At 37.6% G+C, this 18,522-nt stretch overlaps 1 protein-coding gene across 1 annotated transcript in view; it reads right to left on the bottom strand.

Moving 5' to 3' along the window:
• Afg3l2 (AFG3 like matrix AAA peptidase subunit 2) overlaps positions 1 to 18,522 on the bottom strand; it is a 268,652-nt gene that overhangs the window by 62,333 nt on the left and 187,797 nt on the right. The gene's annotated exons all lie outside the window — the stretch shown is intronic.

The following is an 18,522-nucleotide window of genomic DNA, read 5'->3' as shown; positions in this document are numbered from 1 at the left end:
GAAACCACAGAAAACCATCTTCAGAGCTGCCGGCTGTGGGATTTGAAACCACTATCTCCCGAATGCAAGCTGGCAGTTATGTGCCCCAAACCACGCGGCCAATGACTCGGTCAACTGCCCCAGCATTACATGGAAGTGAAAATGAGAAACCACAGAAAAGTATTATCAGGACAACTGACGGTGAGGTTCGAACCCACTCATCTCCCAAATGCAGAGCTTGGCTCCATAGCCGTAGCTCGTTAACACATATGGCTACGCTACTCAGTTCAGTAACAAGGTACTAACATCAATAAAAGAAAAGTCTTATATTACCTTTTCAAGTTTTTATTACCATTTCAAGGTAACTTAGATAAAATTTCATATACTAAAGAGGCACACATTACTGTACATACACTGCATTGTTTACTCACTTATTTCCTCACCCTAGTTTTCAAAGTGATATTAAAAAAAGTATTAATGTGTAATTTTTCTGCATTAGGTTATTAGGTACCATATATTTAGAAAACCTTACAAAATCTTTGTTTACTATGTGAACTAACTATGTACCTTCTGCAACTCTCAAAGCACAGAGTAACAAGAATAATTCCATTCTAAACAGCCTATTTATGAACAGCCCTATTGCTAAATTATTTCTGGTTCACCTTGGCATCTGTGTCACCAATGTCACCATTTCATAACAGTGAGTGATATCACAGGTTAACAATGAAAAAGCAAAACCTAATAGCTGTATTAAGTAAGTTAGTGTTGAAGTGCTGATTACAAGCCTCATTTTATTGTTTGTTTAAGTGCTGATTACAAGCCTCTTTTTTATCTTTTTGTTTATACATAGTTTGATCTTGTAATTGTTGACTGGAGTAAATGTTGATTGTTGAGCCACCATATTGGATTCAATATATGTGCTCCGATTACTAAGTTTATTAAGCATAGTAAATTGGTACTATATATTTTAAGTTACTGGATAAAACATCCCAGTACAAAATTTAGCAAAAATAACTAAACAGTCAGTATTTTCAATATCACCTCATTGTATTCTGTATTGTGCTTACCTCTAACATAGAGGTGCTCAAATGGGCGTTCGTTGAGGCTAGCCCCGTGCAGTCAGGCTGGCTTGATGTAAATGTGGGCAACTTGCATAGCAAGCATACGTCACAGCGAAGCGAGAGAGCGAACATACTTTGCAGGGAAGGGAAGAGTGACGTTCGACTGAGACTACAATGGTCTCCATCACTACTCAGCGAAATGCTGATTGGGGTACGGTATTGTCTTTAATGACATCATAATCGCAACAAAACTAACCTTTCCAAGATATTCTAGTTTGATTTATACTGCGCTCGATATAAATAGCCAGTTTTATTTTCTTATATTTATACATTTAAAAAACTGACACATAATTTTTGAGTTACAATTTACAAAGACACATGGTTTAAGCATACAAACTATGATTTACAATTCCTTGGATATGAATGACAGTATTTCCATTTTTAAAAAAAGTAAAATTCTTGTAATTCATTCAGCAAAACTTAATATATTTACATAATCAACAAGTTTACTGCTTTACTTTGCACAGTTCAATGAATTTCTGAAAATAGTATTTAAAAATTATCAGGCATCCAATGATAAATGGCGCGGGAGTTTCATCATGAGTGAGAACATAGATATTTACATCTGAAAGATTAAAGAACAGTACCTTTGATGTGGGTTATCAGTAATCCCCGCCCCCAGAAAATGTTTGAGTCAAATCGAAAGCATGCTAATTCATTCTTCAATAATGACATCTATTTTGCCCTTCCTGAGACAAACTTATCCTAAATTTTATCATATTACACAATCAAATTTTCACACTACATATTAGTTATGTGATCAAACATTCTTTGTAGCTTGTTTTGTACCCAGCAACTGCTTTACAGTGTAGGTTTTCTTGAATAATCCTACCCCTGTGAAATTTTAATCTTTTGAACCATAAGTGATTCTGGTGTACATGTGCTTAATGAAGATCTGAATTATCTAATCTTTCCTATCAACATTGAAAACTCCTCCTGTCGGAGGGTTACTGTCGGGTTGCAGTGGAGGAAACCAAGCAAGTGGCTGTGTGGCTTGGTGTGCGTGGCTGTCAGCTTGCTTGCAGCTTGATAGTGGGTTCAAACCCCATTGTCGGCAGCCTTAGAGATGGTTTTCCATGATTTCCCCTTTTTACAATGGCCCTTTCCTATCACATCGTTGCTGTAAGTCACATCTGTGTTGGTGGGATGTAAAACAAATTGTAAAAGAACATAATTACAGTGGAGACGAACAGAGCAGAACTCCATCATTCACAATTAATTTCACAATGCTCACGGGTATCAAAAGAAAGTAACGATCGAGTAAGTATCGTTGCCACCTCTGAAGCAGTGAAACGAGGAGTGTTAGGCAGTAATGCTCGAAAGAAGTGGATACTTTTCCTTCTGTCATTGTTTTTCATAGACATTGTTTTCGTCATGTCAATTTTCCGTAATAATTTCCCCTTTCACAGTAATGCCATGATTGTGAGGTGAATCCGTAATAATTACAGGCAATCCATAATAGTTGACGCCTCTGAAAATACAACAACAATGTAAACATACCTACCAAATAGATATACAGTATGCCTTCAAATAAATAATCTAACTAATGTTATTCCCAGTAAGCATGACTGGACAGTTCGTGAGTTTGTAAGATAATTTAAACCAAACCAGCCCCAAGCCACAGTTTATCCAGCTTAACTCCGTATTATATTAGTAATGTTTCTAAAGCACCTCTTAAAATATACACTGTCTGACAAAAAACGTTAAGCATTCAGGAGTGGTCCAATATTATCCCATTTCAGTATACATGCATACCATAGATATGTGAGTAAATGATTAGATTTGCAAGGATCTGTAATGTGTAGAACACCCACCAGAGTCCATTCGTTACGGCACCATCTCGTTGTTGATAAGCTGTTACCAGTCAACTGCTCTAAGCCAGACAGTTTAGCAAGACGTGTAGAGAGGACTATGTACAGTACAAAGCACTCGCAATGCCCTGCAGATGTGTTAGACAGCCTATGCACCAACTGACATCATTTGACAGAGGCTGCATTGTGGGACTGCATAAGGCTGGTTGGTTGTATCGTGCAATTACCACGCATGTGGGCCATTCAGAAGTCACAGTGGCCTGATGTTGGACGCAATGGGTACATGAAGGCACCCAATCACGTCGTGCAGGTTCAGTTCGACCAAGAAGCACCACCCCGAGGGAGGACTGTTGTATGGTGCACCAAGCATTGTGGGATCCCACAACTTCAACACCCGCCATCCGCGAACATGTACTGGAGGCTCCACAACATCCCGTGAGTTCCCACATAGTATATCGACGACACACATCCGCCGGATTGGGGTTCTAGTGCCCCATGCTTCAGTTGCCATTAACACCAGAACACCAACGCCTGCGTTTAGGTGCCTTGCCCAGGAGGCAAGGATAGAGGATGACTGGCTTCGCATCATGTTTAGTGATGAGTCCCACTTCTCCATAACCTCCAATGACCATCGTGTGCAGGTTTGGCAGCGTCAAGGGCAGAGAAAAGATTCTGCCCATGCTTTGATACGACACACAGACAATCCCTAGCATCATGGTGTGGGGAGAAAATAGGATATGCATTCAAATCACCTCTAATAGTGCTTTGGCAGACTTTGATAGCACAGCGATATGTCACAGACATTCTGCATCCACACGTCCTACCCCTTATGGCACAGCACCCTGGGACAGTGTTCCAGCAAGATAATACATGTCCACACACAGCACATGTATCTATGGACTGCCTAGAGCATGTTGAGGTCCTCCTGTGGCCAGCAAGATCCCCGGACCTCTCCATCATTGAAAACGTGTGGGATGACATTGGAAGGGGAGTCTGTCCCAGTACTAACCTGCAGGATCTGGAGGGACAGCGGCAACAACTGTGGAAGAACTTGCCTCAGGAGAGGATCCAAAGGCTGTCTGACACCATTCTGAACCACATAAGGGCATGCATTGCAGCAAGGGAAGGGGGTGACAACTTACTGACCTGGTGCCAACATTCTACCTGTAACTGCCAACAGCCTTGTCTCTTTCATCCCATATTGTAAAAAGTTCAATAAAGGCACATTGTCTTTTTTGTCAGGCAGTGTAATGAAATAAATTGTATGAAACTAATTTTAAGGACAGAAGACACTTTCAATCAACTTGGGAGCGTGGGTGGGCAACCAAGGGGCCCTTAGCCGAGTCCTGGCATTGCTTCCACTTATCTGAGCCAGACTCCTTACTTTCATCTATGCTATTCAACCCCCCTTCGCCAATCTTGTTCTTTACACATAATACATTTCATTATTGGTCCTACTGAATTTCTGTATGATCTTAAAATATTCAAATTTATTTTAAAAAATTGTTCTACTTACTCAATACATTACATTCATTTGAACATTATGACTAAGGTTCGAATGTTAAGGGAAAGTTTTTTTTTCTCTTTTTCCTGAGCTCATTTTACCCGAATCTGAAAAATAAGTTTGAATGACGGGTCCCTGACCACGTTTAAAGCAATTTGATGTTACCTATAAATCGTTATTTTGGCTATTTTTATTGTTTTGGTCATATTTTGCTCATATAGTGATATAAAGTCATATTTGGTTATAATTTCAGCATTTTTGTTTAAATTGAGGCGTCGTTAACAAGGTACGTGTTATCTGCATTGAGTTTCAAACACAGGATATCTGAATACTGTAGTGTAGTAGATATATTTTTCTTTCTTTTCCTGGAACAGGCAGGTAGCAGATTTAGAAGACCTGATTCCAAGTAAGCGCTCCTCTATGGATGTCTTTTAGCACATCTTTCTGGACAAGTTAGATTGCGACACTGTATGCTTGAGGTCATGGAACATGATGAGAGTGTGTTTCTGCCTTTCAATAGGATGTCACTCCAGTAGATACATTTAGCTCAGAAGCAATTAGCAAACAAGGAAATACCATGTTATATCTTGCCCAGTTCTTCCTTGCAGGGTCAAGTTAAAGCTCCCTTGCTCTTTCACTACCAACGGATTTCAACAGATTGGTCACACTTGTAGTACTGCAGTGAACCCCATCATGCCGAAAGTGAAGTGTAGTGAAGCTGTAAAGTTAAGAAAGTACGTGAAAGAGTTCGGTGAAGAGACATTCAGTACTGACGGAACAATTCTTTTCTGTAAAGCGTGTGAAGTTAAGGTAGCGGAGATAAAGCGATTTAATGTGCAACAGTGCTGCTCTACAGCTAAGCATAAAAGCTGCGTGAATCAAAAGTCTTCTGAACAGAGCAGGCACGCTCTTTTGTTTAATACAGCGAAATCTTCATCAACCAAACTTTCAAAAGACCTGTGCGAAATGTTGGTATCTAATAATATTCTGCTTAACAAAGTGAACAAAGAACACTTCTGAAAATTCTTAACTAAATACACAACACAGTCGGTCCCGGACATGGCAAAATTGTGAAAAAGTTATTTGCCCTCCTGTTATGAAGATGCACTTCGAAAAATTAGAATTAGAGTAGGCAACAATAGCGTCTGGGTATCCGTTGATGAAACTACGGATGTTTGTGGTAGGTATGTTGTGAATGTTATAATTGGCGCACTTTTGTGGATCGTCCAGGCGATGTATATTTACTTCATTCAGAGGTTCTAGATGTAGCTAACCATTCCACAATTGCAATACTGTGCCGTTTTCATATGTGACATATGCTACAGCGCGAACAAAACCAACTAGCACGAGGTCCGGAAACATGGCGCCGGAGCAGTTTAGGCGAGGACTGGTTTATAAATGTTGAATACGCAATGAAGTGATTGTGAAGAAAGGACTTTACTTTCATCTCTAAGCGGAGAAAACGTGTATATATGTGTAAATATTGTTACAATTAAATGAAATGTAAAATGTAGAATGTATGAAAACAAGACGAAACCAAAGATTAAACACATAGGTTAATGTTACGGAGTATAAAATATCGATATTTGTTAATAAGAACGGTAGCGACATCTAGGTGTTAGTAGATGTAAGTAAATACCTAAGATAGATCTCCACATCTAGTATCTAATTTTGTTATTCTATGTCTTGTGTAAAACGTTAAAATATTATTTTTAAAAAAATTCTTCTTGTTCATTGTTAATGTCAATGTGATGGTAGTATGGAAATGATACGTAAAAATTAGAAATTGTATGCAAAAGGAAGTTATTAAGGGATATGTATATGCTGTTAAACGAATGCAAATAGCCTGAAATAACGTTGATATGCTTATGATTGTACAAAGGCCAAGCCATTATAGAAGGAGCAGCACGATATATAATAGAGATTGTCCGTATCGTAAATAACTTCATATAATCAGAAGTGTATGCATAATTGATTTACTAGTGGTTCTGTGTGTTGTCAATGAACTAATATTAACCTTTTTCAGGTGTGATCTGCGTGAGTCTAAAATGATGTCAGAAATGTATTCAAGAAGTACTAATTTACAGGAGAATATGGAGTGCTAAATCATGTACGAGCAGGTCCAGCTGAGATGATGGAGTGGTTACCGGAATGGATAACTTAGGCTAGTGATTCCCATAACCCTGGCCATTCAAGTCAGTAACTGCTTTCCATTATAATGATGTCTTTTTATTGTGTGCATTTTATTTAATGCAACATTCATCTGTATTTTATTTTAGTTACTAGTTTCTTTAATGTAGGTAGTAATGTATATGTAGTACATGTCCTGAAGTAGTTCGCCAAGACGTAATAGTAATTACACATCAAGCGGCGAGACATTATGTTATTTGGTATAAAGGAATTCATATATGCGTTCGGCGACTCGGCATTCGAAATGCTACGATACCATGCGAGTGAATGAATGGTTATGTTAGTGGATGACTTCGACATCGCTTATATTATGTTGTAGTGCTGTAATTACAGGAAGGCACAAGCCTACGTATACATATGTAACATACATTAATATAGAATCAGCATATTTATCGCGAAGCTAACATTGATAATGCAGGTAAGTGATACAAATGTAGTAATGTTATGACTAATGATACTAGTGTGAATCAACGTGAGATAATAATAATAATAATGATAATTATGATGGTGTGAGTGTCAAATATATTAAGTACCTGCGATGATGGTGGTCACTGTGTTGATGAATAATTCAGGTGTATTAAGTGCTTATGATGGTAACAGTTATTGTGATGATGAATAATAAAACATGGGGATGATATCGTGATATGCCAGTGATGTGTAGGTTAGCTTACATAAAATTTAGTGGTTGAAATAATGAAAAGTGCTGTGCTGTGAGGATTATTTAATAATGTGGGAGGTGACAATGAAAATTTATCTTGATGTCGCTATGTAGAACGTATTATTTAATTGCGTTATGCCAGTGTGAAGTTAGATAAAGCAAATGGAGGTGTAATACTCGTATATAAGGTAATGCTGAAATTGTAATGCCCAAGTATAAGATGAAGTTAAGGTTATAATACTCTTACATGATTGAATGCTGGGATCGTAATGTTGATATGTAAGTGTAGTAAGGCAGATAATTATTAACTGCGATGAGATGTCGGCCGCAATTGTCCTATCAATTATCGTTATGTTTCGGATGTCATATTCAAAATTTATGTCAATCGTTAGGGTTTTTTGTCGGTACGACGGCGACGTGTTTGAGGCGTGCATAAGGCTTACCACGCGTACAGCTTCGAGGATATGACATGATATTAATAAGTTAGATGTTTACTTCATGGACATGGTAGTTTAGTAGATGTTGTAGAGATATCATATGTGGTTTTATTAACATTTGAGTGTATATATTCTTGTTCTTATGTATATTATCTTTGATTATTTATTTTATGCAGTAGCATTAAAGTAATATGATCCTCGAAGGTATGCGCGAGGATGGACGTGTAATTATTGTCGCGTTTAGGTGAACCTCATCAGGACGTATGAGTTAGTTAATGTGGTGATGACTATTTATTTCAATTAGGTTAGGTATCACATATAAAAAGACATTATTATCAGCTGAATTTGACATGAACGAGATTCTCCTATTGTAAATTAGATATCAAATCAAAACTGAAGGAATAAGAGTACCCAAAACTCGTGGAATAAAAGAAAGAGTACGGTCATAATGGTAATTTTCCAGGTTTAGGTACGTTAATGAATAAATATAGACTTAGGTTCGGAATTTCAAATAGCTCTTATAAAATGAGGATTGATCAATTTGAAATCACTGCATTATGTTGAATCGGGTATAAATTAATTAAATTACGACAGCCGTTTTATGTCATTACCAATTTGTTTTTCAACAATATTTAAAATCTGGGTTATACTTTGGTTTCGTCTCAACTAGTAGGATCACTTAAATTAATAAATATAATCTGATCCAGAATATCTCCATCTTTTCATTATAAAATAGATATACATGGCCTTACTTATGAAATTAATTCAAATTTCAAGATCATATTTGGTATAATCAATTTTAATTCAAGACAAGGTCTCGATTGTTTCAAGCATGTCATAAATTATGAAAATAGGTGATGCAAACATAACAGCGATTGACTTAAAAACCTTAATATAGAAATTTGATAATAAGCCGCCCAATAGGATTCCGAATCCAATTTTCCACCATAGATGCGATTTTTATTCGCCGGAACATATTAGCTAGCTGAGGCACATACAAAGTCCTGCGACCCTATGAAATAGCCCCACAACAATAAGAAGAACCTGTCAAGATTCTGGGTGTAGAGTGCTCCCAATGCTAATCTACGGGGCAATGCCGCGGAAGGGGCTCGCACAATACTTTTTGACAATGCCATGGAGCTTTTGTGGGATGGTGAAGTTAAGCGAGAACAAATCTTGCTGTCAATAACCGATGCTGCACCATACATGGTGAAAGCAGCAAGGGGACTTAAGGTACTTTACCCAAAAATGGTCCATTTAACGTGTCTTGCTCATGGATCGCACAGAGTTGCTGAAGAAATACGGCAGAATTTTTCTGATGTTGACCGGTTAATATCAAACGTCAAGAAAATATTTGTAAAGGCTCCACTGAGGGTGGCAAAATTCAAAGGTCATGCGCCTTTGTTTCCTCCTCAGCCAGTGCTTACCCAATGGGGAATGTGGCTTAACGCAGTAGAGTACTACTGTAAATACTACGAAACTGTGCAAGAAATTGTTTCTACTTCTGACAGTAGTGAGGCATCGTCAATAAAAATTGCACAGGAACTGTTTTCCAATGATTTGTCGGGACAATTAGTACATATTTCTGCAAATTATAGAGATCTATCGAAAACTATCTCTCGCCTAGAAACTGCTTATTCAGAATTATGTGAAAGTTTGGGAATAGTAAAAGACATGGTATCCAAAATAGAACAAGCAAGAGGTACATTGTTAGTTGCAGTGAAGAACAAACTTAGTATGCTGCTGAGTGCAAATGAAGGATACGCAACAATCTGCAGAACTGGTGCCATTTTAGAGGGTAATGGATCCAGTTTAGACAAGAACGACCCACAGCTAAGCAGCAGTGAAGTGACTAAATACGCTCCTGTGACATCATATGACGTAGAAAGGAGCTTCTCTCAGTACAAAAAAAATACTGAGCGACCTACGAAGGAGATTTCTTTTCGACAGCCTGAAAATGCACATGGTGTTTTTGTTTTCTTTTAGGAGAACCGAGCAAGAACTTCATCTCAAGGCTATGATACTGAATAGATGTTGAAAATGTTAATTTACTGTAGTTCTCTGTTAGTTTGTATGATTAAATGTGTCTGGTGTATTATCGCTGATCACGTTTTGGCACTTAAGACGTTTACTGTATGTTAGTGATACTCTAACTATCCCAAAAATTCATGTCATATTTTATAGTTTTTTAGGTCATATTTTATAGTTTTTAGGTCATATTTAGCTAGTTTTTAGGGCATATTTGCTTGCATATTTTGTACTTCTTCAGGTCTTAAACTTCCGAACCCTAATTATGACTTGTACATTATAAATCATAATCCTTATTGGGACATGTTTCGCCCTGTACTACGGGCATCATCAGCCTGTACCTCGTCCTTGAAATCATAAATCATCGGGATTCCGATTGTCTATTACTAGGCTTCCTTACTATATTAAATATAAAAAATGTAAGTAAAAATGTACATCTTTGTTTGTCAATCTTAAATTAACTAGTGGAATATTTCTACTATCTATATACCAGGGCTGGCCACAACGAGGCTCGCGAGCCGCACGCGGCTCTTGAGTCAGTCTTGTGCGGCTCTTGATACCAACCTTAAGAGTAAAATTAAATGATATACAGTAATTAATGGAATCTAACGACATCTCGCGGCTGGCGGCAGTCAGTAGCAGTGATGTGCGACTTAACGTTATTAGCGTTGGATGTCAGTGGTAAGACATGGGAGGTGAAGATAGTTCCGGCGCCTTCTATTTGATAGTGCTTTGAGCAAGAGAGTGTATCGTGAGGTGAAGCCAGTCGCGTTCACGTATGGGCAGTAGCGAATGAACGCGACTGGCTTCACCTCACGACACTGGCTCACTGACACACTCTCCTGCTCAAAGCAATATCTTCCTTGTAAAGATATTTCTGAATTGGCCCAGACTGTATTTAGCTTTCATAGCAAGTTGAAGCTTTTTGGGAAAGACCTTCAGACTAAAACATTTTCTCACTTCAAATGTTTGAAGAAAATTACTAAAAACCTTCCTGACGTTCAGGTGGAAAATGAATATTACATAAGTAAAATGTCTGGCCTTGCTGAAGAAATCAATGGCAGATTTAATAATCTGAGGTCACTTAAACCTTCATTTTCATTGCTGGAAAATCCTTTTTCTGTTGATGTTGTGGGCGATGGCAGTCCTGTTTCATCACCAATAACAAAGGATACAGCAGCTGTAGACTTGGAGCTACAAGAACTGCAAAAGGACAAAGAATTAAAAGGACTCAAACGAAGTGGCATTTCTACCATAGAATTTTGGAAGAATGTTCCAGAAGAAAAATACACACTAACAAAACAGTGTGCCAAAAGAGTAATGTCAATCTTTGGGACTACTTATGTGTGTGAATCACTGTACTCAACGATTAAATTCATTAAATCTACATATCGATCTGAACGAACTGATGAACATTTAAGTGAACATGTGCGAACTGCGCTTACCAATTATCAGCCAGATTTCAAAAAATTAAGAGCAAAAATGAACACTCAAAAGAAAAGCACTTCTCAAAAGTAAAATCTCATTCCTTGATGTGTACCTGAAAAATAATTTTCTGTGTAGTGTAGAAAATAAATGTTCCTTCATTTGTTATAAAATGAAAAACGTGTCTTCATTTTATACACTATTTTCTAAACACGCTCCCAATTTTACATCTCCTAAATTTGCGGCTCCCAAAAGTAAGGTTAGTGTCCACCCCTGCTATATACAGTATATAAAACAAGAGTTTTGTCTGTACATTGCTCAGAATTTAAAAAGGATGGTATTTCTGTATCAGTCTTGTCCACAGTAAAAAGGAAATGCACTTTTTAATTTTCCGTAATTTCTGTCTGTCTGTATTTATGTATGTACATACATCACGAGAACACGGCAGAAGAGAATTTAATGAAAATCAGTATGCAGAGTCGAGGAATAAGTTGCTACAATGTAGGCCATAAATAATTGTATTCACACTGAGTGAAATAGTTTAGGGAAAGCCTAAAATTTAATTCTCAAATATTTATGTTATTAGTGGTCATATCTTAACAAAAATCAGTAGGCAAAGTCTAGGAATAAGTCGCTACAATCTAGGCCATAAATAATTGTATTCACGTTGAAAAAAATTGTAGTTTAGGGGTAGGTCTAAAAGTTAATTCTCAAATATTTATGTTATTAGTGGTCTTATCGAAATGAAAATCAGTATGAAAAGTTGAGGAATAAGTCGCTATAATCTAGGCCATAAATAATTTTATTCACACTGACTGAAATGGTAGTTTAGGGGAAGGCCTAAAATTTAATTCTCAAATATGTATGTTGTTATTGGTCGTAACGAGAAATACTACATAACTAAAGTTGTATAGTATTAAATTTCCGATCATTTATATCTTATACATTTTTACCGTACTGGCTATGATCGCAGAGATATTCGTGAATTTGGATTTTTGTTACCAAGTCCATATCAGCGCTGAGTCATGAGAGAATGGGTAAAAAGAATTTAATGAAAATCGGTATGAGAAGTCGGAGAATAAGGAACTACAGTCTATAACATAAATCATTTTATAAGACACCCTAATATCACAAAATCGAAAGAAAACTACATGTGGAGGCCTACAACGTAGAAAGCTCATAAAATTGATCAACAATAACATTACATTGACCGTGGTTTGTTGTGATGTGCTTTGTCTCTTCTGTTGCCCCTCATCTACGATAGATACGATTACTGCTGCATATCGAGTATTTTCTTTAAAATTTGCTTTACATCACACCGACAGAGATAGATCTTATGGCGACAATGGGATAGGAAAGGGCTAGGAATGTGAAGGAAGCGGCCTCGGCCTTAATTAAGATACAGCCCAGCATTTGCCTGGTGTAAAAATGGGAAACCATGGAATATCATCTTCACGGCTGCCGACAGTAGGGTTTGAATCCACTGTCTCCTGAATGCAAGGTCACGGCTCCGCGCCCCTAACCACATGGCCAACTCGCCCGGTTGTACCGAGTGTAACGGCCTGCCCGAATATTGACGGTAAGTAGCTGGGGAGTTAGATAACATTCTTCTTCTTTAGCATGCCATTCCTCTGGTTCATAAATTTTCTGATACTGCTGGTACGTAACACAATGGTTCATCATAGCATTCGAGCTATTCAATCCCTACTCTGAGGCACTGATTGGAATGAGCAGTGTGCATATTTAACGGAATAATGGCAGAGGAGTGTGCACGGCTGTCTGCAGCCCGGTCATTCCAGCTTTAGAACTTTGGATTGTTAGATCGGCGCCATAGTACTGTTCGTTAAAAGTGAGAAAATGTGCGGTTTTTCATTTGATTGAGTATTTTATATGATAACATTGCTTTTAATCACTACTTTCCTACTGACGTTCTTGTAATGACTTTTATTGAATTGAGTTAAGAAAACCACAAGGTCAGTCTTTCTGAGAATCCCGTAGCGAAGCACGGGTACATCAGCTAGTCTATATATATATATATATAAAAGAGTTTTTTCTGTACGTTGGTCAGAATTTAAAAAGGATGGTATTTCTGTATCAGTCATGCCCACAGTAACAAGGAAATGCACTTTTTAATTTTCCGTAATTTCTGTCTGTCTGTAGGTACATGCATCACGAGAAAACGGCTGAAGAGAATTTAATAAAAATCGATATGCAAAATAGGGGAATAAGTCTCTACAATCCAGGCCATAAATGATTTTATCCACACTGACTGAAATGGTAGTTTAGGGGAAAGCCTAAAATTTAATTCTCAAATATTTATATTATTAGTGGTAGAATCTTAATGAAAATCGGTATGCAAAGTCAGGGAATAAGTCACTACAACCTAGGCCATAAGTAATTGTATACACGATGAGAAAAATGGTAGTTTAGAGGAAAGCCTAAAGTGGCATTCCCAAATATTTCTGTTATTAGTGGTCCTGTCTAAACGAGAATCAGTATGCAAAGTTGGGTAATAAGTCGCTATAATCTAGGCCATACATAATGTTATTCACATTGAGTGATATGGCAGTTTAGGGGAAGGCCTATTATTTCTCAAATATGTTATGAGTGGTCGTATCGATAAGCACTACAAAACTAGTTATATAGTATTAAATTTCCGATCGTTTATGTCTTATAAATTGTTACCATACCAGCAATGATCACAGAGATATTCATGAATTTGGATTTTTGTTACCAAGTCCAAATCAGCGCCAGGTCACGAGAAAATGGGTAAACATAATTTAATAAAAAACGGTATTTAAAGTCGGAGAATAAGAAACTACAGTTACACTAGCCACAGTAGTTGCCTGGTGTGAAAATGGAAAACCACAGAATATCATCTTCAGGGCTACTGACGGCTGGGTTCGAATCTACCATCTGTCGGATGTAAGCTCACAGCTGCACGCCCCTAACCGCATGGCTAACTCACCCGGTCAAACCGAGTGTAACAGCCTGCCTGAATATTGGCGAGATTTAGCTGGGGAGTAGCTCTTCTTGAGCATGCCATTCCTCTGGTTCATAAATTTTCTCATACTACTGGCACACTGGTTCATCATAGCATTCGAGCTATTCAATCCCTACTCTGAGGCACTGACTGGAATGAGCAATGTGCATATTTAACCCATTGCCTTGCAATGACGGAAATTTCCGTCATTGTCCGCGGGTTCCCATAAATGCAATGACGGAAATTTCCGTCCACCCTCTTTATTGCTTTGTTGAGGTTTCCAAGGATACATATTGATATATCTTTGCAATCCCAACATGTCTACGAGATGTTGGTAATCGCATCTCAGCTATCTTTGCCCCGCTACGTATTTCACCGCCAAAGAGTCTAAATATGATCGAGTAAATTGCCGCGTAAAGCTTTAGTGAAGGTAAAGTCAACGTCATGGCCGAGTCGGGTGAAGCTCGAATATTACGTTTTTTGGAGGAAAGCGATGTCAGTGACTGTTTTTCTGATGAAAGTGACACTGAATTACCTTCGAGTGACGATAGCATTAATAATTCCGAAGAATTAGATGACATTATTGAAGAAAATGAAGATGGGGACGCAGGTAGGCGTGGGCATAAACCTAGAAGACTGAAAGTGTACACAAACAGACTATGTACCAAATAATATGTGGTGTAATCTTCTTGCTACCACAGAGTTCAGTTCTCCAAGCCCCATAGTTTTTCTTCTGCTGAAAGAAGGTATTGATGCGGTTATTATTATTATTATTATTATTATTATTATTATTATTATTATTATTATTATTATTATTATTATTATTATTATTTTGTTATGCCTGACTAATGAGCACAATTAAACTTATTTACCTGATGTAGTTGCCTTTTCCTTCTCCCAAAATCTCTTCATCTTCTCACTGTGGCTTTTCTTGCGAAGTCTACTATGACTGCAGAAGAAAAAATCCCAAGGGAAAGAACAGGGGTGAATCCCGCTATGAATGTGATAAGTGTAAGGTGGCAGTGCATGTATATGAGTGTTTTAAGATCTAGCACACTGTGTTGAACTATTGTTAGAATGTGAACTGTGTTTCAGTGTGTTGACTTGCTGTAGCAAAAGTGTTCTCTTTTAAGCCAGATTAAATCGCAATCAATGTATATTTATTTTCAAGAAAAATTGCAGTTCAATGGGTTAACTGAATAATGGCAGAGGAGTGTTCACGGCTGTCTGCAGCCTGATCATTCCAGTTCTGGAACTTTGGACTGTTAGATCGGCACCATAGTACTGTTCGTTAAAAGTGAGAAAATGTACGGTTTTTCATTTGGTCGAGTATTTTATATGAAAGCATTGCTTTTAATCGCTACATTCCTACTGAAGTTTTTATGATGACCTATGTTGACTTCAGTTAGGAAAACCACGAACACATTCTTTCTGAGAATCCTGTAGCGAAGCACAGGTACATCAGCTAATAATAATATTAACAAGGAATACAGTAAGTTTCCCAAACATATTACCACAAATTTAGACAAAGTATTTTAAATTTTCAAGGCTATTCTAGTTGATTTCACATGTTTAAATATGTAGTCAGGTGTTAAAGATAGTCTAAATATTTACTACAGACAACACTCAGACATTTTAACTAGATTCTCAATTCAGTGAATGATTATTAATGTGCTACATATTTGGTGTTTTAATTGTATAAGATGTGTAATTGTGAATTATATTCACTAGGGACAATGACTTAGAAGCCAGAACAGGGACTACCTTGTAACAAATTGTTTTATTGTGTTTCTACTGAGCATTTACCATCCATTTTTAATGCGATTTTGTAATCAAATAGTACAAATATTCCACTAGTTAATATTTAAGATTGACAAACAGAGATGTACATTTTAACTTATTTTTTTTGTGTTTAATATAGTAAGGAAGCCTAGTAATAGACAATTTATGATTTATGATTTTGAGGACGAGATACAGGCTGATGATGCCCGTAATGCAGGGCGAAACATGTCCCAATAAGGATTATGATTTATAATGTACTAACAATTGTACCCGTGCTTCGCTACAGTATTCCAGATTGTATACAGATATCGAAGTAAATTACTGTACATGAAGTGAATAATAATTTTTAAATTGCATGTAAATTGGCATTATTCAAGAAAAAGCATAGGGAGGTCCGCAGATGATGTTTCCAATGTAAAGTGCGAGTTGTGGAGTTGTGATGATAACGACAGGTGCACTTGTCTACCACAATTCATTATGTTTTAAAAACGTTGAATAGGGTGAAATTTGTGTAAGATTTTCACATAGTGAATTACTTTTCAGATACTTATGCAACAGCTTCAAACATAGAATTTGGCTCACATATGGCTACTGGGTGGGCCAATATTCGTGTAGAATTTGCTGATCAAATCTTTCGTATAAGTGAATCAAACCATCAATTATATGTGTACAAAGTGCAAAGTTTAGGTAAATCCAGAAAGAGAAAAATTTAATGTACAAGGGATAGAGATACGACAAAAGTTCATAGGACCGAAGTTGTAGATCACTCCAAATTGAACGGAGATTGTGCCATCCGTTTTGTGATACGACTTACCGTTTAGCCACGAAATACATCGAAAGGAAGGACTGCACCGTCATTAAAATTGCCTCCATATTTCGATATTTTTTGGGGGTAAAACATATAAATTTTAAACATCTCTTAAATTTTCCATCGGTTACATGCTAAAAGCTATAATTTTGTAAAATTTCAATTTTCTAACTCGTCTGGGAGATTGTGCTGCGATCTAGATATGGGAGAGTGGGTTAAAAATCAGGACTTTCAGGAAACTTTTAAGCCCATAAAACCTGTAGGTTCTGGATAAAAATCACCGACTATGTTCTTATGCAGGTTTGAAACTCCCAGCATGTACCCCTCAGAGAATCATGAGAATTTGAGATTTTTCTAGGGATCCTGAAGTCATCAGCTTGTCTGGTACCAAGTTCCAAATTTCTAAGATGCCTAGAATGGTCTCACTAATTCACGTCTGTTTTTATTTTTATGCCTTAATTTATATATACAGTATATATATAGTACAGTATATATAGATCGCGCCAAACAGAGTTCCATTTATTAGTGTGGATTATATTTCACCCGCTTCCCTAGTGGTTCTAGGGGCGTCTTACTCCCACAGTACGTTTTCCAGGTAGTAAGTTATACTTGAAACTCATACTGTAACATACACACGTCCATTATCTCAGTCATTTCTGACAATTTATTTTTTCACCCTTTCTCACCCCCTATGCCAAAGGGGCCTGAAGTTAGACTTTAAAAATCCGGAATGTTACTATTCATCTCAGTGACCCGGAAAACTATGGAATCGGCAGTATATTCGATTATTATTATTATTATATCTCACTCCCCTCTCCCCCACCCTAAAGGGGGCTAAACTTTGAGTTTTAAAAAATCGGAATGTTACTATTTATCTCAGCGACCCCGAAAATTACGGATTGGACACTACTTTTGATGATTTGTACATCTCAGTCCCCTTGCCCCCCCCCCCGCCCCCAAGGGTTCCTGGGGTGTTTTACCCCCATGTGGTTTGTCTCCTGATACAAAAAATTCGGAGTGTCACTATTCATCTCAGCGACCCCGAAAACTATGTATTCGACACTATTTTCGTTTAATTCTATATATCACTCCCCCCTCGCCCCCACCCCAAAGGGGGCTGAATTTGAACTTTTTAAAAAATCCGGAGTGTCACTATTCATCTCAGCGACCCCAAAAAGTATGGATTCGACACTATTTTCGTTAATTTGTTTATCTGACCCCCCTCGTCCCCCCCACCCCTAAGGGTTCCTGGGCTGTCTTACTCCCACGTGGTTTGTCTCCTGATACTAAAAATCCAGAGTATACAATTCACCTCGGCGACCCCCGAAAACTATGTATTCGACATTATTTTCGTTTAATTCTATATATCACTCCCCCCTCGCCCCCCATGCGAAAGGGAGCTGAACTTTGACTTTTGAAAAATCGGGAGTGTCACTGTTCATCTCAGCGACCCCGAAAACAGTGGATTCGGCACATTTTTCGATTATTTTTATGCCTTGCCCCCCACCCCTAAGGGAGCTACGAATGTCTTACCCCCACAGTGCTCGTCTCCAGATAGTACGTCAAAAGTGTACCAAGTTTGGATGAAATTGCTCCAGTGGTTTAGGAAGAGATGTGTCATTTACACACATACATACATGCATACAACATCCATTTTTATATATAGTAAAAAGAAGAAGAAAAAGAAAAAGAAGAAGATTATGCTTGCTTTATTATTACATGGAAAAATTTTATTTTGAACACTGCAGACATCTAAACTTAAACTGTGTATTCGAAGAAATTATTCGAATCCGAGG

This window comes from Anabrus simplex, chromosome 5 (genome assembly GCF_040414725.1).
Source record: "Anabrus simplex isolate iqAnaSimp1 chromosome 5, ASM4041472v1, whole genome shotgun sequence".
NCBI classification, from domain to species: Eukaryota; Metazoa; Arthropoda; class Insecta; order Orthoptera; family Tettigoniidae; genus Anabrus; species Anabrus simplex.
The sequence above is the reverse complement of the archived record's forward strand: the minus strand, read 5'-3'. Positions and strand labels throughout refer to the sequence as shown.